This window comes from Talpa occidentalis, unplaced genomic scaffold (genome assembly GCF_014898055.3).
Source record: "Talpa occidentalis isolate TD23 unplaced genomic scaffold, MPIMG_talOcc4v2.1 talOcc4.8, whole genome shotgun sequence".
Taxonomy (NCBI): Eukaryota; Metazoa; Chordata; class Mammalia; order Eulipotyphla; family Talpidae; genus Talpa; species Talpa occidentalis.
In genome coordinates, this window is record NW_023605194.1 from 93,293,010 (window position 1) to 93,315,567 (window position 22,558).

The window sequence follows — 22,558 nt, forward strand, 5'->3', positions numbered from 1 at the left end:
GGTAGTTGTGTCTATTTAAAGAATTTAAGTTTTGACTCAAAGTTCATTTATTCCTCGTATAGGTGAGGTGGGACTCGGGTTTGCTGCCCTCACTAGCTGTGCTTCTTTCCCTCTTCTTTGACTTATTCTTTGGACTTCCACTGGGGAAGCAGGAGAAGGGTCCGTGTGGCTGCTCACATGTGCTGGCTCTTTTTCTCTGTTGGTCTGGTGTGTGGTTGCTTCCTGTCTGTACTAATTGGCCAGAGTAACTTTCTGTGTGATTAATATCCCATTGTTCATCCTTTTCCTCTGAAACAACTGAAAACTGGAAAAAATGTATGAAGAAACTGATTGGGCATCCAGTAACAAGTGAGAGCAATAACTGGATGATGGGCAAGTGCAGCATGAACCCTGTGACTGCCCCAGCTTGAGAGATTTCCCAGGTTATAGCAGAGGGAGGGAGAATCCAGATGGATCCCTAGTGAGGGGATAAAGCTGGGAGGATGCGGAGACCAGAGTAGGCAGGCAGAATGCAGACAGGGAGTTCAGAATGTGGACTCCAGAAATATATAGGGGGTCCTGCTCAAGGCTCCAGGTTAGAGCATATACATGAGTGCACTCCTCAAGGTCAGGGAAGGAAACTACCTGAAAGGCATAGCAGAATATACAATAGAGACGAAAGAGCTGTGAGAGTTGTTCTTGTTCACAGCAGCAGAGTGTAAAACCTCGTAATTCATGGGTAGCATGCTCAGAAAGATTTGATTTAGTAGTAGGGTGAAATGAGACCTGGAACTAAGGAAGCTCTGGTGTCACCTAACAAACCTTAAAAGCAAGCATAAGAAGGTTCAAACTTCTTCCAACTATAATTGCATCTTAGAACAAACCTCAGGAAATTTAATAAGAATGTAAAAATATCCTGCAATGGCATGGCAAATAGCATGACTTGCAGCCAATAAAAAAATTATGAGACAGGGCCTCCCCTGGTGGTGCAGCGGTTGAGCGCTGGGCTGTGAGGCTGCCCATAGCCTCTGTAGCGCCGGTTCATTCCCCCGCCACCAGCGAGGGTCCCACCAAAAAACAAAACAAAACAAAACAAAAAAACAAAAACACTAAGAAAACATGTTCAAAAAACAAAAAATTATGAGACATATAAAGAAACAGGGAAATACAACTGTTAATGAGAAGACTAGTTTCACATTTGAAAACAACCAATGTGATTCACCATATTGATTAACTAAAAGAGGAAAACCATATGATCATTTTGATGACTACAGAAAAAAAATTAACAAAATCTAGCTTCTATTCCTAATAAAAACTTGACAAGGACTGGTAAGGCATTTCCTTAATCTCATAATGGGCAATCTATGAAGATCCTACAGCAGAAGTTACTCTTAATGGTGAAAGAGTGTTTTTTTTTCCCTAAGATCAATATAAGGAGGCAAAGAGACCTACTTTCATCACTTCTATTTAACATTGTACTAGATAATTTAACCAGGACATTAAAGAAAGAAAAATAGATATAAAAATCACCTAGGTAAGAAAGGAAAAAGTAAACATGTCTTATTTCATAGACAATGTAATCATTTATCATTTATCAACAAATGTTGGTGAGGATGTGGAGAAAAAGGAACTGTCCTGCACTGCTGGTGGGAGTGCAAAATGGTCCAACCACTATGGAAAGCTGTGTGGAGATTCCTCACACTGCTAAAGATGGAGCTTCCATATGATCCAGCAATTCCACTCCTAGGTATTTACCCAAAGGACACAGAAACATAAATACAAAAGGGCATCTGCACCCCTATGTTTATAACAACACTATTTATAATAGCTAAGCTATGGAAACAACCCAAATGCCCAAAAATAGATGACTGGATCAAGAATATGTGGTACATATACACCATGGAATATCACTCAGCAATCAAAAAAAGATAAACTCATGCAATTTGCAGCAACATGGATGGAGCTGGAAGGGATCATGCTCAGCGAAATAAGCCAGAAGAAAAAGAAAAAATACCAGATGGTCTCACTCATAGCAGGAATTTAGAAAACTGAAATAAGGGACCAGGAAAAAGACTAATTGCAATAAAGTAAAAATCAAAATCAGCAAGCAACTATAGACCAGAGACACACTACAGTGGCGGGTGCAGGGAGGAGAAGAGGGATTAGGGTCAGAAAAAGGGGGTGGGAATTGTATGGGGAATATAACCAAAATGAAAATGCATACATTATGCAAAAATGAAAAACGATGTAAGAATTATATAAAATAAAATAATTTATTATAAAAGTAAATAAAAAATAAAAATGCAGTACAAAAAAAAATTCTATGGAATCTACCAAAAAGCTAAGGGAGTAACAGTGGATTGAGAAATCTTATAGGATGTAGGATTAATAGACAAAATTAATTTTTTCTATGTACTAGCAACAATCAGAAGTAAGATTAGTTTAAAAACAACATCAATTAAGCTAGTATAAAAAATATGAAATACTTAGGGGTATAATAAATCTGTGAAAACTGACCAGAATATTGAAAACTACAAAACGTTGCCAAAAAATATCAAAGAAGACTGAATAAACGGATAGATAATACCACACCATTGGACAGAAAAACCTATGGCAGCATACACCCACAATAGTGTTAGGATGCTCATTTTAATTTTTCTCAAATTGATGGGTAGATTCAACACAGTCCCAATGAAATTCTAGAAAGCTTTTTTTTTTTTCCTAGCAGAAACCAACAAACTGATTCTTAAATTCAGAGAAAGGTGTAAAGGAAGCAACTTTGAAAAAGGAAAACAAATTTGGAGGACTTGTCGGTACCTGACTTTAAGACTTATAAAGCCATGGTAATTAAGACAATATGGCATATGTGTAAAGACAGTCAAATGTATCAAGGGGACAGTATAGAGTGTGTGGAAATAGACCACAAGATTTAGTCAACTGATTTTCAACAAAGATGCAAAAAACAATTTGGTGAAGAAAATATATCATTTTTCCCAATAAATTGTGCTGGCTTACATAGAGAACCATAGCCAAAACCCCTATATAATAGTAAGGAAAAACTTGATGAATTGGACTTAAGGAGACATTGTTAAAAATATTATTAAATATTGTTAAGAAAATAAAAAGGTGAGTTATAGACTGGAAATATTTATTTGCAAATCAGAAAACTAATGAAGGAATTGTATTCAGAATTTATGATGAATTCTTAAACCTTAATAAAAAGAGAACAAAATACACAGTAAAAAGTGAGCAGATTTGACAGGACTTCTCTGAAGAATATACTGTTGGCAAATAAACACATGGGAATATGCCTAACATCACTCATCATTAGAGAAATACAAATTAAAACCACCATGAGATACCTCTACACACCTATTAGAATTAAAAAGACTGACAGTAACAAGTGTTTGTGAAGGGTGGTGAAATTGGAACTCCAGATGCTGGTGAAAATGTTAGACTAGCACAAGCACTTGGAAAACAATTTGTTTCTCTAGGACTTAATCATATACTTATCATATGATCCAACAATTCCACTCACTCCATTATCCCAGAGAAATGAAAACAAATGTCCATACAAATATGTGCACATGAATTTTCAAAGCAGCTTTATTTTGTCATAGCCCAAAACTGAAAATAGCCCGACAGTCTATTCACAGGTGAGCCAATATGTCAAATTGTGGTATATTCATTCAATAGGATACTAATTAGTAATAAATGGAAACACAGTACAGAGTCCCCAACTTACTATAGCTTGGCTTACAATTTTTCAAATTTACAAGGGTGTGAAAGCAAAGCACATTCAATAAAAACATACTTTGAATTCGATCTTTTCCTGGCCAGTGATACATTGTGTGGTGATGCTGGGCAGTGGCAGCAAGTCAGCGCCCAACCAGCTATGGGTCACAAGGACAAGAAGTCAGTACTCTGCAATGTGGACAGCATTTTTTGGATAGTATGTTTTGTGTTTTCAAATCCCATCATATCTACAAAATGTCCTTTTTTGTCTGAGATATTCAACACTTTAATATAAAATAGATTTTATGGTGGATGATTTTGCCCAATTATAGGTTAATGTGAGTGTTCTCTGCACATTTAAGGTTAAGCTATGATGGTTCAATGTATTAAATATAATTTTGATTAATTATATTTTCAACCTAACATGGGTTTATCAGAACATAACCCCATGTGAGTTGAGGAAGATCTATACTGATATCAGCTACAACTTGGATGAATCACAAAGTGATGAGCAATAGAAGTCAGACACAAAAGAATATGAGCTATATGATCTCTTTATATAAAATTTTAGAAATGCAAAACAATTGACAGTGAAAGAAAGCAGATCAGTGGCTGCTTGGGGAAGCAAGGCGTGAGGAACTATTTGAAGGATTACAAAAGGAAGGAGGAATCTTTGAGGTGATGACTAGTTTCATTATCTTGATTGAGGTGATGGTTTCATAGGTGCATTCATATGTAAGCGCTTATCAAACTGTACACTTTATGTGCAGTTCATTGCATGTTAATTATACCTTGATAAAGTTGTTAGAAATGATTCAAGCTTGTATGCTCATTATGTGATGATATACAGTATCCAAAAATAAACATCCCATCTGAAAGGAGATGTCCCAAAATATTGACCACTAAGTTGCATATACATATAAAAAAGTATTACATCAGGCAAAGCAAAATGACATAGATAGCACATATCAAATGGACAGAAAGTGAAGCACACCAAATTTTTCTATACTTTAAGCAAGAAAAGCGATTCTGTGAGGTTTTAGGTTAAAAGTGAATGTGGAGTTGCTCAATAAGTAACTCAGTAACTGCCACAAAACTCAGTAGCTCATGCATGTCCAGATGGGTGTAGGGGGCTCTGCAGCATTTGCCCTAACTTGGTTTATGAATATCTCTGGACACTTCTGCAAACCCACTCTCTCACATGGACATTGTCTCACATTACAGAAGATATCAGCTAGTGAGAGGAAGCATAATCTAGCTTCTTATTTAGAGAGACCAGACTCACAAATACAGTTTAAGATATATTTTGACCTAGTTTACAGAACATTTGGTCAAATTCAGTAAAAGGCTTTGAATGTTATTTAAAAACAAATACACCGAGGGGCCCTTTTTCAGGTTCTGCCTTTTTCTCCCTCCAGATTTTAGCTTCTGTCTTTGCTTGGAGCAAATATGGGTTAAATTCTGGTTAAATTCCTGAAGCACAGGTGGGCTCTTGTTCTAGCCTCAGAAGCAGCAGCATGTGTCATCACCCCTCGTTGCTCAGGAGTAGGACTAAGGGTGATCAGATTGGAAAACAGATCCCTGACTTCCCACCAGATCTGTGCACCTGGAAAGATATGTCTTTTTTCACAAGACAGAAAAACTCAACAAAGTATTTTAAATAAAAAGCAGCTGGAATATCCATGTATAGGGTAACTGTACTATGACTAGATTCTGGCATCAGGCCTGGCCTCTTTCAACACTCCTTCCTTATATCTAATGTTAGCTTCTGGAAACTCTTGATGTGGTTCCAGACATGGTGTCCTTTCATGTTTAAGTTCAGTGGAAAAGAAAGCTATCTTGCAAGAATCAAACAAGGGGACTCCCTGGTGGCACCAGGTGGTTGAGCACTGTACTGTGAGGCTGTCCGCAGCCTCTGCAGTGCGGGTTCGATCCCAGCCGGCCAGTGAGAATCCCACATGGTGAAGGAGACCTCTCCTGTCATGCCCGCTGCTGCCCTCAGCAGTGTATTTCAGTCAGTCTGCCTGTTCTGTTCCCCGCTCTGTCTCTGGTGAATCCTCTCACCCTCCCACGCATCTGGCCTGTGCCCTGGTTCTTGTATAAAAATAAATAAATTTTTAAAAAGAAACAAAGAAACAAAAACCCAAGAGTCAAACAAGACAGTTGGGTCATGGAAGCCATTACTGAGACCAGGGAGAAGGGACTGTGTCATATGCATACCACATGGTCTGGGATATGAGGAGTATTCTCCCAAAGAACGTGGAAGAATCCATCTTCCAATGTCAGGCAGGTGTTGGGTGAAATTCCCGTGTTCTGGATTCACTGTGTCTGCAGCTCACTCCTGTTTCTACTCCCTGCCCAGTGAGTCAGGTGAGCTCTGAGTTTTCAAAAGCTTCAATTCCTTGCCTGACTTAATGTTGAGTGCTGAGGAGAAATTATTTCAGAACTCTTAACGTTTGGAGTTAGGGCAGAGAGAAGGAAAACTGGATCCTTGAGTTCTAGAGTTTTAGTGCCTTATTTAGTATCTCTATCTGCAGAGAACAGGTGGTGCAGATATGGATCCAGTGCAGCAGGTCGAACCTCACAGCTCTCCATGGTATGGTTTGTGTGGGCTGAGGATGGGAGGTCATCTGTTCTGGAGCACTGGCTGCCTGTGAACTGCATTAGGACATGTCCTGGTGTCTCAGGTCCTAGGTGACCTTACTGTCATACTTCCAGGAATGGATTTATGGAGACTACATCTGCAAAACTCTTTCTTAAGGCATCATATTTAATTTTAATACTAATGAGGTCACTAATCATGGCAATAAAAATGAAGCAAGGATAAAAAAATACAGAATTCGCTTTTCTAATTTCTCTTCTGGAGAATGTGTTGCCTTTCAGAAAATATCTTCATGAGATATCTAGGGTGGAAAGCGAAACTTTCAGAACATCCTTGTTAACAGTTGTGAGCAGAGTAAAAAAGAAAATGGGATTTTCCTTCTGAAGAAAGGTTGATGGTGAGCTGCCATGTACATGAAATGAAGTGGCCAGTGCAAGGTCAAAGGACGTTTTAAGTGGAAAATCTAGGATTCAGGTTTATGTGCTTTGCTTTGCTGCTATGTGAACCCCTCCTCTGCCCCCTCCTTCAGTAAAGTCCACTAACCTCACAAACTGCTGTCTATGAGTCGCCTTATTCATCTATGGGGGTTTAATCCTGCTGTGTGAGGGTGGGGCAGCACAGAGGAGCATGCGTGAGCTGGCTGGATGGCCCTTAAACTGAATGAACAAAAGCTCCGCACCAGAAAGATTAGGAAGGCATTTCCTTTAGGAATTTGCCAGATATCATGGAGTGGATTTTAGATTTCCATAAAGAATGCATTGGAGGTTTAATTTTCCCTAATGAGGTTTTAAGGAGGCAGGGGAGTCCAGATCACACTGGGTTAGTAAAATTATGATAATAGCTATCATTTGTTATTTGTTTTCTGGACTATGTGGACTGCATCAGGACATGTCCTGGTGTCCATCCAATATTTTTCTTTTTCCTTCTGGCTTATTTCATTGAGCATAATTCCTTCTAGCTCCATCCACGTTGCTGCGAATGGCATGAGTTTATCTTTTTGATTGCTGAATAATATTCCATTGTGTATATGTACCACATCTTCTTGATCCAGTCATTCATTTTTGGGTATTTGGGTTGTTTCCAGGTTTTACCTATTGTAAATAGTGCTGCAGTAAACATAGGTGTACAGGCGCTCTTTTGAATCACTGTTTTTGTGTCCTTTGGGTAGATCCTTAGTATTGTAATTGCTGGGTCGGTTCATATGGTAGCTCTATTTTTAGTAGCCTGAGGAACCTCCAGACAGCTTTCCACAGTGGTTGGACCAGTTTGCACTCCCACCAGCAATGTAGGAGAGTTCCTTTTTCACCGCATCCTCGCCAACATTTGCTGTTGCTTGTTTTTTTGGTTTGTGCCATTCTTACTGGTGTAAGGTGGTATCTCAGTGTGGTTTTGATATGCATTTGCCTGATTATAAGGGATGTTGAACATTTTTTCATATGCCTGTTGGCCATTTTCATTGCACAACATTTAAATGGCACTTATCACAGTGCAATACTCAATGGTCACTCAGTTGATGTTGCCTATTATTAGCATGGCAGGTATTTAATAAATGAATGAAATCAATTGAATAAGTGAATGTGAGGAATACGTGTATTTTGTAGATGAAGAAAGTGAAGTGCAGAGTTCACGGACTTCCTTATCTGAGGTCCATGGCCAATAATTGGAAAGATAACAGTACAAGTCCCAGCTCCAGCACAAGCTTACTTCTCACTGCCCCTTTTTGCTGCAAGCTTGGGGTATCTTCTCAGGGAGGATTCGAGCCTCACTCAGAAGAAGCTGTGTTTCTGTCTCACAAAATGTGGGAGAAGAATAAAAGACACCCCAAACTCTCCCAGGGCCCTGAACAGGCTGAGGTTCTGCGAGCATGAGTGTGGTGCTGCAAGGGTGGCTGCGTGCATTATGAGTGTGCATCGTGGAGTTCAAATGGAAAACACTCTGTAGGGGGGTGGTAGGGATGTGGGGAGACCCGTGGACCTGTCTCCATCTGACAGGAAGGCCAAGGCTGCCTTGCATAGGTATTGGAAATGAGGAGAATGGCCAAGTACGGCTTCATCACAGAGCTTCATGCACGTGCAGCGATCCCCATGCCTTTGCAGAGCAGCAGTGATGCACCGCTCAGACACCTCAGATTGCTTATCACAGACGCTCATTCATCAGGAGCAGCACACAAGTCTCCTGCAAGGGGAGCCGTATGAGCTCTTAAACAGAAATGCCAAGCGTGTCTTGTTGTGTTAACAAGCGTTGAAAAGGTGCAATTTATTTTTCCATTTTTTTCCTTTTGGTGTTTACCCCCACCCTGTATCTAATCGGTGAATGTGACCTAAGCCTCGGTCTAGGTGGTTCCTACAGGTTGTGATGTCCTTCATCAAATTCAGCCCCCACTCTGGAGATGAGCAGCTGGGCAACCCCATGTCTGCTACTGTCCAAAGTAAAATACCCTTCAAACTACCTCCAGAAAATAAATGCCTGTTCTTCGATGGAGGCAAAGTTCAAACTCCAGCTGCGCTCCTGGTTGTGATGTGGTACCAACATAAACTTCTGGTAGTATTAGGTCTTTACGCAGGTAAACTTTGAATACCTTTTTTCCCTGCAATCTTTAGAGAAAGGTCTTGGAACTTGGGAGTGTATAGTGGTAACACCCCAGGGGGTAAGAGAAAGCATAGACAGTGGAGTCAGAAAACACTGTTTTTGACTATCTGATAACTTGCACCTCAATTTCTTTGTCTATAAAACATGCAAAAATGACCATCTCTAATGGAGCTTATAAGGGCTCATAAATTGTATACCATGATTACTACAATTTTTTTTTTAGTACAGAAATGTATATAATGCATTCTCTGCCCAGTGTCTGTCATCACAGTTGGCACAGAGCAGATGCACAAGAAGTGGAAACTAATATCAGTTATTAGCTCTATTACATGCAGAAAGATGTTCATCACAACATTGTTTCTAAACACAAGCCTTGAATGTGACATCAGTGTCTGACAATAAAGAAATAAGTCAATTATAGTATACTCCTATGATGAAATATTACACAGTCATTGAGAATCATGATTTTTAAAGAAATGGGTGAAAACCCAGGAAAGAAGTGCCAGGTAAAACAAAAGATTCAAATCATAATCTGAGTCAAATCACATATCTATAGTTATCCTAGCTCATGCAAAATAAACAAAATGTGTCATGAACAAATATAATCAAATAGGACTCTATTCACTTCCCCAAAAAGGATTTGGGGGAAAAAAAGACCTTCTATTTCCTTCTTTATTCTTTCTGTGTTTCCCAAACTTCCCACAAAGAGTATTTCCTACAATACAGGAAAAGAGCAAACATTGTTTTTTGGTTTTTGTTTTTAAATGAAATCAGAAGCTGTACCTCATTTTCTTATTTTTATTTTTAACAAAGCAACAGCTGCTGAGAACCATTAACTGCTTCTCCATCCGTCCAAATGCTCGGCTGCAGCCTGGCAGGGTGGGACAGCACTAGCCCGGTCTGCCAGGTCAGACTCGCAGATGGCCTCCTGGTGGCAGAGGTGCTGGCCAGCCCAGCCAGGCCGTCCTCCCTCCGCCTCTCTTTTGGCTTTTCCTCTATTTATTCACTCACATAGCCTATAGAGTTAAAAGAGGTTTGTTTCTTTTCAGGCTGTTGAGTGCAGCCAGGGTAATTTAGTAGAAAAATGTCATGCTAATGCAATTCAAAGTTCAAATGATCTTTCATTTCGAGGGAAAGAAGAATGTGTGTGCAGTTGGAATGTTAAAACTCACTACTTGCCCTGCAATTCAAATAGAAATATGAGCTGCAGGGGCTACATAAGTCACATGAAGTACTGTGAGTGAAATGCGCAAAATGAATAAAAATGATCTGGAAGCCATTTATTAGCATCGCTGGGGGCCAGCACCAAACAAGAACCATGGCCATCAGACGCTGGGTGGGAAGGAAGGAGTGTTTGCATGAAATTACAATAATCCTGAAATAATGAGGAAGGTAGTGATCGGCAAGCTCCTTTTTAAGAATGTCATGTCGGCCGCCCTCAGTCCCCAGAGAGCTGTGCCCTTTCTAGCTCACAGACCATTTCCTGTCTCCTTAGGATCCTGTTTGACTTGGCTGCACTTGGCAGGTGTGTGTGGGGATGGAGCCTGGGAGAGAGGTTGTGCTTGCCTGTGGTGCTGGCTGCTTTGGAGGGGGGCTGGATATCAGTCTGAGGACTGGATATCAGTCTGAAAGAGGAGATCAGCCCCTGGGAACAGGCCAGGAGAGAATGTGGTGGGCTCAGCCAGCTCACCGGGTGGGCAGACGATGGCGGCTGGTTTATCCTTGGGGATTTCATCTCCTCCAGCACCACCTGAGTTTTGCAGTCCCCCCTGCCTTGAAGATGTGCTCTGAGGAAAGTCAGTTATTTATATCTTAACATAAATTTGCCACCTACTTCAGCACATAAGAGATTAGCATTTTCTGACATTGCTGTTCTGATCCATTGAAATTCCTTATCCCTTCCTCCCACCTGTGAAAAGGATGTGAGGCAGTAGTGTGTGATAGTTTGTCCACGTTTCTTTCTTTGTATTTTAAAATAAAATTCTATTTACCATTAATAAACCTCTGCTCACCGGAAACCTGACCTGTGCTGTCATCCTTACTTTCTTCATCTTTATTATGGACTGAATAGTGTCCTCTAAAAAATCCTGTGTTGAAGCCTTAACATGTGACTGTATTTGGAAATGGGGGTCTATAAAGAAGGAACTGGGCTAACTGAGCTCATAAGGGTGGAGACCTGACCCAACAGGATTAGTGTTCTCATAAGAAGACTCTTTCTCTTGCTCCCCCATGTCCACAGGAAGAGGCCACATGGGCACACTGAGATGGCAGCCCTCTGCAGACTGAGATATCCACTCCCAGCATGAAATCACCTTGTCAGCAGTTTGACTCGCCATCCAGGCTTCTAGAAGGGTGAGCAATCAATTTCTGTTGTTTAAGGCACCTAACCTGCAATAATTTGGTACGGTCACTTGAGCAGAGTAATAATTTTTTTTAAGCAAACACATCCTGCAGGACAGTGGGGATATGACTGATCCGCACCAATGCAAAAGCAGTAATGTAACAACCCTAAGAAACTGGGGGAAAACATTGGAATTCAAGGCATGGGTATGTGTGCAGGTGGGGTGTGTACAGGCAAGTACACAGGTGTCCTTTCTTTGAAGTGTCAATTTTTTGCTTTATCTAACTAGGTGAAGTTTTTCCCTTTGTATGTATCAGCATATGATAGAAGAATGTGGTCATAGGCTTCGTGGGGTTGGTGAGAGGAGAAACTTAGGAGATGAATAGAAAGGCAGAAAGGGAACTACTTTTATACCTGGTCTCAAGAATGGGAATGATAGGAATTAGATTTTTTACACACATATATCCCAACGTATTTGTTAATGTTTTGTTTCCAAATTGACTTATAAAGAATACTAGTTATGCAATGAAAATTATTAATGAAAGGCATTGAAGTATTTCTTTGGTCAAGTGAGTTTGAGAAATGCTTTGCATGGTTTTTCCAGGCCTGTAGACGGTGACTTTCTAAGAGGCAGACGTGGCCTGTGGTAGGTACAGAAACTTCTTTTTACTGTTCCTTTTGGGGAACATGCTCAGGGCCATGGTGCTGTAGCAGAAGAGGAGACCTTACAAAGTCTACTCTTAGATCTGCTTGGCTACTTTTGCTGCACAGCCCTGAGCAAATTGCCTTCTGGTGCTCAGTTGCTGTAGTGTAAAATGAAAGGTGGCTGAAAGGCCTTGGTTCTCCCCTCTGTTACCATTCTGTAATTCTACATCCATGACTTCCTTGTCCTGTGAACCACTTTGTGCTCTTGGGCAAGGCATCCACCTCCCTATCTTTCATAAGTAGAGAAATGCTTACCCTACTCCACAGAGATCTTGAGTCAAGATCAAAGAAGTTAATGCAGGTGAAAGAATTTACAAAAATAACATGCTAAATAATTTCCAGTACCTTCAGGGAAAAGGCTATGACTTCCCTGTCATACTAAGTGCTATACAAACTTGGTGAAATGAAGGATGAGGAATGAGTTGCCTCTCAGAACTCAAGCTTTGGGGTTGGATTGCTTAGCTTCAAGTCCAAACTCTGCCCGCACTCCGGGAATAGTCTTATGTAGTTGCTGATGATCCCGGCCTCAGTTTCCTCTGCATTAAAATGGAGATACTTTCTCCTGTCATCTGATAAGGATTAAATGAGGTAATATTAAATGAGGTAATATTAAGTGCTTAATGGAAAATTGCATGGCATTTACAAGTCTCAGTAAAAATTAAGTATCCGTCATCATTATCTTTGCCATTCACAAAATAAAAGGACACAGTAAGGATAGCAACAACCAATAAAATAAAAAGAAGTGGGGTGGTGGGTGTGGCTGACTAATTTAAAGGCTTTTAACTCTTCAAATGAATTGGATGTTGCTCTCAATTATTTGCTAGTCTCTGTAGGCAAATTAAACATGTGGATTGACTTTGCTATTAGCAAATGTTCATTAAGCCCTCAATTTGCAAGTCATAGTGTTCACTCTGAGGCAGAGATAAAGAGGCAAACTCCTCTTCCTCAAAAATTATAATTTGGAGATAAAAATATTGTAAGCTCCCCAAACAATGAAGGAAACTCAATGACTGACAGTGTTGTGCTCTCTTTAATAAATCTGAATGTGCATGGGAAAAGCAACATTTGAAGCTTCCATAGAAGATGTGGGACATGGTTGGGTCCTTGTGTGAGTTGAATTTGGAGAGAAAAAGAAGGTAGGCATATTATATTGGAGGTCAAAGAGGATGCCAGAGAGTGTAGATTTGGTGAGGAAGTGGTGAGACATGTATAGGAGGGTAGGTTCTTGAATATTAGGCAGAGAAATTCAGACTTCATTCAAGAGAAAATCAGCAGAGGACAAATAGCTTTTCTTTTAAAATGGTCTGCTTCCTCCTTGTGAAAGTAGAAAGGTCATACAATGGAAGTGAGTCATCATTCTTCTCCACTCACTTAGCATTCAGCATAAATCAACGTTTGCCTTGGGTGAACAGGCAGGTAGTTATTTGCAAGGCTGAATCAAATCATGCAGCTGATCTGGGCTCTGCCTGTGACCCTCCACTCCCTGTGCTGGCTGGGGTTCTACTCACTGGAAATGCACTAGCACTGGGGCTAGTGGGAATGTTCTTGAAGCATGAGAGTTGGGGCCCTGCTTTGTCAGGGATCTCACAGAGGAGCTTGTATCTGAACTCTTAAGAGTAGAAAAAAGTGTTCCCCCGGCAAGGAGGGCTTGTCTACAGCTTTAACTTACATCACTGACTAGCTGATTGTATTCTAGAACACAGAGAGGTGCTTTCATCTAGATTAATAAAAGAAGAGTAAATTGTGTTCATCTCATCATAGCCCCCTAGAAATTTGGACCTTCAATTTGGGGCATTTAAAAGCCCACCTAACACAGTCACTGTATCACTATTGATTGAACAATCCCTCACATTCCACTGTAAACAGTGCCTGCCTCCGTCATTCCCAGACCTGACCTCCGACATGCATGGTGAGCTATCTAAGCAGAAATGATCTTTTGTGAAAATCTAGATATTACTCAATTCCTTTGCCCTAAGCCTCAACTCTTTCCACCAGCTTCTCAGTCAGAATTTCAGTTAACTCTAGTCTCTTTGCAGGGAGAAATGTATAGCAAACTCACATGGGATTTGTGGTTCTCTGTCCCTGATGTCCAGAGTCTTATAATTTATAATTTTTTCAGAGTAGGGCTATGCAGCTCTTTAATGGGGTCTTGTGGTAACGTTGGGTAGAGAGAAGTCATTCCACTTAAAAATGGTCCTGCTTTGGACATCTCTTTTTACTTCCTAAAGAAAAAATTTAGGAAGTTTTTCTTCTTTGACTTCAAAGCCAGAGGCATTACCTAGAATAAATGTTGCTTGAACAGCGGAGAGGGAAGGAGAGAATGAAGTCTCTGAACGATTCCGGTGTCAGTAGTGCTTCCAAATGACTTTGATTGATCAGTCAACAAATAGGTACTGTTCACCATGCATAAAGCATAAAGCTAGGGACTGTGGAGAGGATTAAATAGCAATAAAATCTGTCCCTCCAACTCTCAAGACTTACCAAAGTCAAGGCATACACATTTGCCTGGTGTGTAGAGCCTCAACTTCTGAATATGCCCGATGCACAATGAGCTGAGGTTACCTCCTGATCTTCTTACCTGAGGGTGAATGCCCTTTAGACCTGCAGACCCCAGCCTCATCACTGTCTACTAAAGTTTGTTCATTTCTACAGGTAGTTTCAAGCACCCCATTCTTTATGAAGCATGTCCTGCCTTGAACCCCAGTTGGATGTAAACTCTTTTCCTTTCAAACCCCTGGAATTTACATTTCTCTATTTAGATCAGTTTTGATAGAGTAGGGAGACCAAAACATCTTTTTGGGTTGACTAATTTAAGAGAGTCCCTAATTGATCTGGGACTGTCAATATCAAAATGTCAGAGAGAAGATTTGGCTTGAACTTTGAACTTGGATACCAATTCTGATAATTAGCATAGTAAGAGAAATTTAACTGAGTTGCTGAACAGCTAAAATGGTAAGGCTTAAGGGTTTAAGGGTATATATGCTTAAGGGTATATATGCTTAAGAGTTTAAGGGCTTAAGGGCTCTAAGGGCTTAAGGGTATATATGTTCATATCCACGTGAAAGAAGGACATTGTTCTTTAAAAAAAAATCACCTTCAGAGATTCACTTCACTGATGCTGCCACTATGCAGAGCATTGCCATGAGCAGCTCCCAAACCCTGGTGCTCCCACTCAAACCCACTCCTTTCTGTTTCCTGCTGTTCCACCCCAAGATGACCGAAACTAAGTTGTTTTTATCTCTGACTGAGTGAGTCTTTGCATGGACATAAAACAGTGTCCAAAGTTAGTAGAAGGAAGTAAATAATAAAAATAAGGGCAGAATTATTGAAAATAAAGATCAAAGAGATGATACAAAAAATCTTGAAACTAACATCTGACTCTTCAAGAAGATAAATAAAATAGATTAACTTGTAGCTAGGCTAACAAGGAAGAGAGGAAACATTAATAAATAGAATCACAAATTAAAGAGGAGAAATCACTACAGAGAGCACAAGAGTACAAAAAATCATGAGATTACTATGAACAACTAAATATAATAAATGAAGAAGTTTCATTTCTTGAAGAAATAACTAAATTTCTAGGTAAGATAGTCTATCATAATTTAGATAATATAGTCTAGCAAGACTAACCCAGGAAGAAACAGATGAATTTAACAAACAGGTTAAACACATGGAAATTGCCACAGTAATAAAAAAAAAAAATTTCCAAAAACCCAGGACCAGAATGCTCTGCAAATGAATTTTATTGAATTTTTACAAAAGCACTAATGCCCACCTTACTCATTTTTTTTAAATACAGAAGAATGAATGGTCTCTAATACATTTTATGATGCCAGCATTACTTTAGTATCAAAACCAGACAGGCCCTCCCCTGGTGGCGCTGGTGGTTGAGCACTGCACTGTGAAGCTGTCTGCAGCCTCTGTAGTGCAGGTTTGATCCTGGCTGGCCGGCGAGATACCCACATGGTGCAGCAGACCTCTCCTGTCTCACCTGCTGCTCCCCTCAGCAGTGTATTTCAGTCAGTCTGCTTGTTCTGTTCCTGCTCTATCTCTGGTGAATCCTCTCACCCTCCTGCACCTCTGGCCTGTGCCCCGGTTCTTGAATAAATAAATAAATAAATCTAAAAAAAAATTCAAAACCAGATAAAGATAGCACAAGAAAATTATAGACCAATATTGCCAATGAACATTGTTATAAAGTTTTTCAACAAAATACCAGCAGATTGAATTCAACTATATCATAAGGATTATACAGCATAATCAAATGGCATTCATCCAAATGATGCAAATATGGTTTAATATATAGAAATCAATTAATATAATACATCAAAATTATAACAAAAGTAAAATTAAAAACATATGACATCAGTAGATGCAGAGAAAGCATTTGATAAGATTCAGCACCCATTTATGATAAAAACTCTAAGCAAGATGAGAATTGAAGGAAACCACCTCAATAAAATAAAGGCCCTCTATCACAAACCAACAGGCAATATAATACTCAATGGTGAAAAACTGAAAGTATTTCCCATAAGATGCAGCACAAGATGCAGATGCCCATAGTCATTACTTCTGTTTGACTTGGCACTAGGTTTTGACAAGAGTTATTAGACACACGCAGGAAATAAAGGGAATCCAAGTTGAAAAAGATGATGTGAAACTATCACTGTTCACAAATGATATGACATTACATGAGAAGATCTCAGAGACTCCATCTAAAAGTTATTAGAAACAATAAATGAATACAACAAACTGGCAAGTTAGCAAACACAAAAATTCATAGCCTTTACATATACAAGCAAAGAATAAGAAGCAAAATAAATTAAGAAAATATTCTCACTTATAATGCTTCAAAATGAATTAAATTCCTCAGAATCAACCTAACAAAGGAGAAAAAACACCTATACAATGAGAACTACAAGATGTGATTAATGGACTTAATAGCAACATAAGGAGATGGCAGAATATTCCATGCTCGTGGATGTGGAAAATCAATATAATCAAAATGATTATATTGCCTAAAATGATATACAAACTTAAAGAAACTGAACAAAATATATTGAATTTTATATGGAACCACAAAAGGCCTCAAATTGCAAAAGCAACCTTAAGAAAAAAGAAGAGAAATGGAGGTAACACATTACCTGACTTCAAATTACTCTAAAGGAACAATAATAAAAAACAATATGATAATGGTACAATGGTCCATGGATCTGAATCAAAAGTCCAGAAATAAATCCACACATGTACTAGCACCTCATCTATGATAAGCCTCCATGACCATAAAATGAGGACGAGACAGTCTCTTTAATATATGGTGCTAGGAAAACTGGAAAGCCACACAAAGGAGAATGAATTTAAATTACTCACTAACCCATACACAAAAATAAACTACGAATAAATATCTAAATGTAAAAGCTGAAAAAATAAAATACATAGAAGAAAACATTGGTGATACATTCCATGATAATAATTTAGAATTTTTTTGTGTGACTTAGTCCCTCTGACAAGGGAATAAAAACCACAATAAACAATTGGGATTACTTCAAGTTAAGAAAACTTTTATACAGCAAAAGAAAATACAAGCCAATAGATAACCTGCTGAATGGGAGAAAATATTCACCCAATATAACAGATAAGAGATTAATATCCAAGGTATAAACACACACATATAATTCAACATTTAAAAAAAGTAAATACACCAAAATATATCAGACAACTGTTGTCCTCTCTGAAAACAGACATCAGAGAAAACACATACGTAGTGGGAGACTTCAACACACCACTATCAACAATGGATAGATCAACAAGACAAAAAATAAGTAAAGAAACTAAAGCTCTAAATAAGGACCTAGAGCATTTGGGCTTAACAGACATCTATAGAACACTAAACCCCAAAAAAACGGAGTACACATTTTTCTCAAGCGCACATGGATCATTCTCCAGGATCGATCACATACTGGGGCACAAGACAAACATCAACAGATACACCAAGATTGAAATCATACCAACCATCTTTTCTGACCACGAAGGCATCAAACTAGAAATAAACCATAAAAAGAAGGCAAGGAACTATCCTACCTCATGGAGATTAAAAACCACACTACTGGAAGACCACTGGACTAACGGGAGATCAAAGAAGAAATTAAAAAATTCTTTGAATTGAATGACAAGGAGGACACCAATATCCTAAATGTATGGGATGCAGCAAAAGCAGTAATAAGAGGAAAATATATAGCAATAGAAGCTCACATCAAGAAACAAGAAAGAACTCAAAGAAACAACCTAATCTCGAAGCTCAAAGATCTAGAAAAAGAACAACAAAAAAACTCCAAAACCAGTAGAAGAAAAGAAATAATAAAAACCAAAGCAGAAATAAATGAAATTGAAACTAAAAAAACAATCCAAAAGATCAATGAAACCAAGAGCTGGTTCTTTGAAAAAATAAATAAAATAGACAAACCCCTAGCCAGGCTCACAAAGGAAAAAAGGGAGAAAGCACAAATACACAGGATCATCAATGAAAGAGGAGAAATCACAACGGACACAGCAGAAATCAAAAGAATAATCAGTAACTACTGTGAACAGTTATATGGAAACAAGTTCAACAATCTAGAGGAGATGGACAAATTCCTACAACTCTACAATCACCCAAAGCTAGATAAAGAAGAAATAGAACACCTAAACAGACCAATTACAATTAGCGAAATTGAAATGGTAATCAAAAACCTCCCCAAAAACAAAAGCCCAGGACCTGATGGATTTACAAATGAATTCTACCAAACATTCAGAGAGGAATTAGTGCCTATCCTTCACAAACTCTTCCAAAAAATTGAGAAGGAAGGGACAATACCAAACACGTTCTATGAAGCCAATATTATACTAATACCAAAACCGAATAAGGACAACACAAAAAAGGAAAACTATAGGCCAATCTCCCTAATGAACACTGATGCAAAAATCCTCAATAAAATTTTAGCTATCAGAATCCAACAATGTATCCATAAGATAATTCACCACGACCAAGTTGGATTCATTCCAGGGACACAAGGATGGTTTAACATCCGAAAATCAATCAACGTTATCCAACACATCAACAAAAAGAAATATAAAAACCATATGATAATATCAATAGATGCTGAGAAAGCTTTCGACAAAGTGCAACACCCATTCATGATAAAAGCCCTTGAAATTCTTGGGATACAAGGAACATACCTCAACATCATAAAGGCCATCTATGAGAAGCCAACAGCCAGTATCATTCTCAATGGTGAAAAGCTGAAAGCAATTCCATTAAGATCTGGAACAAGACAAGGATGTCCACTCTCACCACTGCTTTTCAATATAATACTGGAAGTCCTAGCCAGAGCAATAAGACAAGAGAAAGACATCCAAGGAATCCAAATAGGAAAAGAAGAAGTCAAACTATCACTATTTGCAGATGATATGATAATATACATAGAGAACCCCAAAATCTCCACAGAAAAACTAATTCAACTCATCAATCAATTCAGTAAAGTGGCAGGATACAAAATCAACACGCAAAAGTCAGTAGCCTTCCTATACACAAACAACAAATCTGAAGAAGAAGAAATCAAAAAAACCATCCCTTTTATTATCGAAACAAAAAAATCAAATATTTGGGAATAAATCTAACAAAAGAGGTAAAGGACCTATACAAAGAAAACTATAAAACACTGTTAAAAGAAATAGAAGAAGACACAAAGAAATGGAAAGACATCCCCTGCTCATGGATTGGAAGAATAAACATTATTAAAATGGCCATCCTACCAAAAGCAATATACAGATTCAATGCTATTCCAATCAAAATTTCAATGTCATTCTTCAAAGAAATAGAACAATTATTGATGAAATTCATATGGAATCACCAAAAACCCCGAATAGCCAAAGCTCTACTGAAAAAAAAGAAGGAAATGGAGGCATCACACGCCCAGACTTCAAACTATACTACAAAGCCATAATCATCAAACTGCATGGTATTGGAACAAGAACAGACATACAGACCAATGGAATCGAATAGAAAATCCAGAAATAAACCCAAAGATTTATGGTCAACTAATCTTTGACAAAGGAGCAAAGACTATGCATTGGAGCAAAGAAAGTTTGTTCAATAAATGGTGCTGGGAAAACTGGGTCGCTACATGCAAAAGAATGAAGCTTGACCACTACCTCACACCATACACAAAAATCAACTCAAAATGGATTAAAGAACTAGACATAAGACCTGAAACCATAAAATACATAGAAGGAAATATAGGCGAAACACTACGGGATTTGCACATCAAAGACATCTTTACAGACACATCACCCAAAGCAGTGATAGTGAAGGCAAAGATAAACAGCTGGGACTACATCAAATTAAAGAGCTTCTGCACAGCAAAAGAGACAATAACAAAAACAAAGAGAAACCCCACCAACTGGGAGAACATTTTTGCACCCAACACTAATGATAAAGGACTGATCACAATAATCTGCAAAGAGCTGATGAGACTCAACAACAACAAAGAAAATAATCCAGTCCAAAAATGGGCAGAAGAGCTAAAAAGAAACTTCTCTGAAGAGGAAATGCAAATGGCCAACAGGCATATGAAAAAATGTTCAATATCACTTGTCATCAGGGAAATGCAAATCAAAACTAACATGAGATACCATCTTACACCAGTGAGAATGGCACATATTAAAAAACTAGCAACAACAAATGTTGGCGAGGGTGTGGAGAAAAAGGAACTCTTCTGCACTGTTGGTGGGAGTGCAAACTGGTCCAACCACTGTGGAGAGCTGTGTGGAGATTTCTGGACCTACTAAACATAGAGCTTCCATATGATCCAGCAATTCCACTCCTAGGTATTTACCCAAAGGACACAGAAACATCAATTCCAAAGAGCACCTGCACCCCTATGTTTATAGTAGCACTGTTTACAATAGCTAAGCTTTGGAAACAACCCAAATGCCCAAAAATAGATGACTGGATCAAGAAGATGTGGTACATATATACCATGGAATATTACTCAGCATTCAAAAAGATAAACACATGCAATTTGCAGCAACATGGATGGCGCTGGAAGGGATCATGCTCAGCGAAATAAGCCAAAAAGAAAAAGAAAAATACCAGATGGTCTCACTCATAGCAGGAATCTAGAAAACTTAAATAAGGGACCAGGAAAATGAATATAAGAAAGTGAAAATCAAAATCAACAAAAAACTATGAACCAGAGATACTTTTTGGGGGGTGGGGGGCAGGAGGGGAAGGATTGGGGTCAGAATGGGGCGTTTGCAATTGTATGGGGGAATATAAAAATAAAATTTATTATTAAAAAAAATAAAGTTATGAGAATAAAAAAAAATAAAAAAAGTAAATAACCAAGTTAATAAATGGGCACCAGTTATGAAGAGACATCCACCAAAGAGATTATCTAAAAGGCCAAAAGTGAAGTGAAAACAATGTTCATCACTTCTAATAAGAGAGATGCAGATTAAAACTATAATAAGATACCGCCTCATATCCATGAGAATGGCATGTATTAAAAAGATCCCTACAAGAAATGTCAGAAAGGATATAGAGAAAAAGTAACCCTATTACGTGTTGGTGGGAACATGAACCGGTTGAAAACCATTATGGAAAGTGATCTGGATTTATGTTAAAAAACAAAAAATGGAAATACCATATCAACCAGCAATTCCACTCGTGGATATATATCGACAGAATGTGAGGCTATCAACAAAAATCCCTTATCCACAATGTTCATTGTTTACAACGGCATTATTTATAATTTATAATAAGAAGCAACCTAAAATTTACTGACAGGGCCTGGGTCAAAAAGGTATGTCGTATATAAACAGCTGTAAGAAAAAATGAAATGCAGACATTTTAAATACAATGCGGGGAATTTGAGAGAATTATGTACAACAAAGTATATCAGAATGATAAAAACAAATAGTGGGCATTTATATAGCAGACAGTTCGACAACATAAAACATTTTCAAGAACTAGTGAACATTACTAAACATCCTCAGGGCTCTGAGGTTAAGAGGGAGGGGGGAAGAAAATGAACAAGAGGACCAAGGGATGGTGGGTGGGGGGAGAAACAGAATACCATTACAACAGAGCTGAATCCTTCATTTGACTGTATAAAAAAACTAACAAAAAAATTGAAAAAAGAAATAGTCATATTTATCCACTGGTTGTGGTAGGGTGTGATTCAGCCTGAAGGTAGAGAAGAGAGTATTTTGTTCTGATAGCCTGCAGCTCACCAATGAAATTACATTTTTCCTTGTTTTATTGGGCCAGGATTGCAAACTTGTCAAAGGAACTTACGAGATACAGCAGTAGCAACGTAGACTAGGTGTATGCGGGGTCCTTTAGAGTCATCTATTTTGTGGTCATCTGGTGTTGGGATTACTCTTACTGAGAAAAGTCAGGTATTGGGAGGCTGAGCAGTCACACATGGGTAAGTCTCAAAGCCTTTCACAATATGTAGATTAAATGCCAGTCACACTCTGATATTTAAACATGACCTAATGAACAGTTAGGATTCTATTCATATCCACGCAATAGAAAATCTAAGAACTTAAGAATTACTTAAATA

At 38.6% G+C, this 22,558-nt stretch overlaps 1 long non-coding RNA gene across 2 annotated transcripts in view; it reads left to right on the top strand.

The window, feature by feature from the left end:
- LOC129144985 (uncharacterized) overlaps positions 1-22,558 on the top strand; it is a 162,590-nt gene that overhangs the window by 41,214 nt on the left and 98,818 nt on the right. The window contains exons 2-3 of one of the 2 annotated variants that reach the window (XR_008549925.1): positions 11,145-11,257; positions 11,851-11,913. This is a non-coding gene — a long non-coding RNA (uncharacterized LOC129144985). Of the gene's footprint in view, positions 1-11,144; positions 11,258-11,850; positions 11,914-22,558 lie in introns of those variants that run through there. The other variant, XR_008549926.1, reaches the window with a different exon arrangement.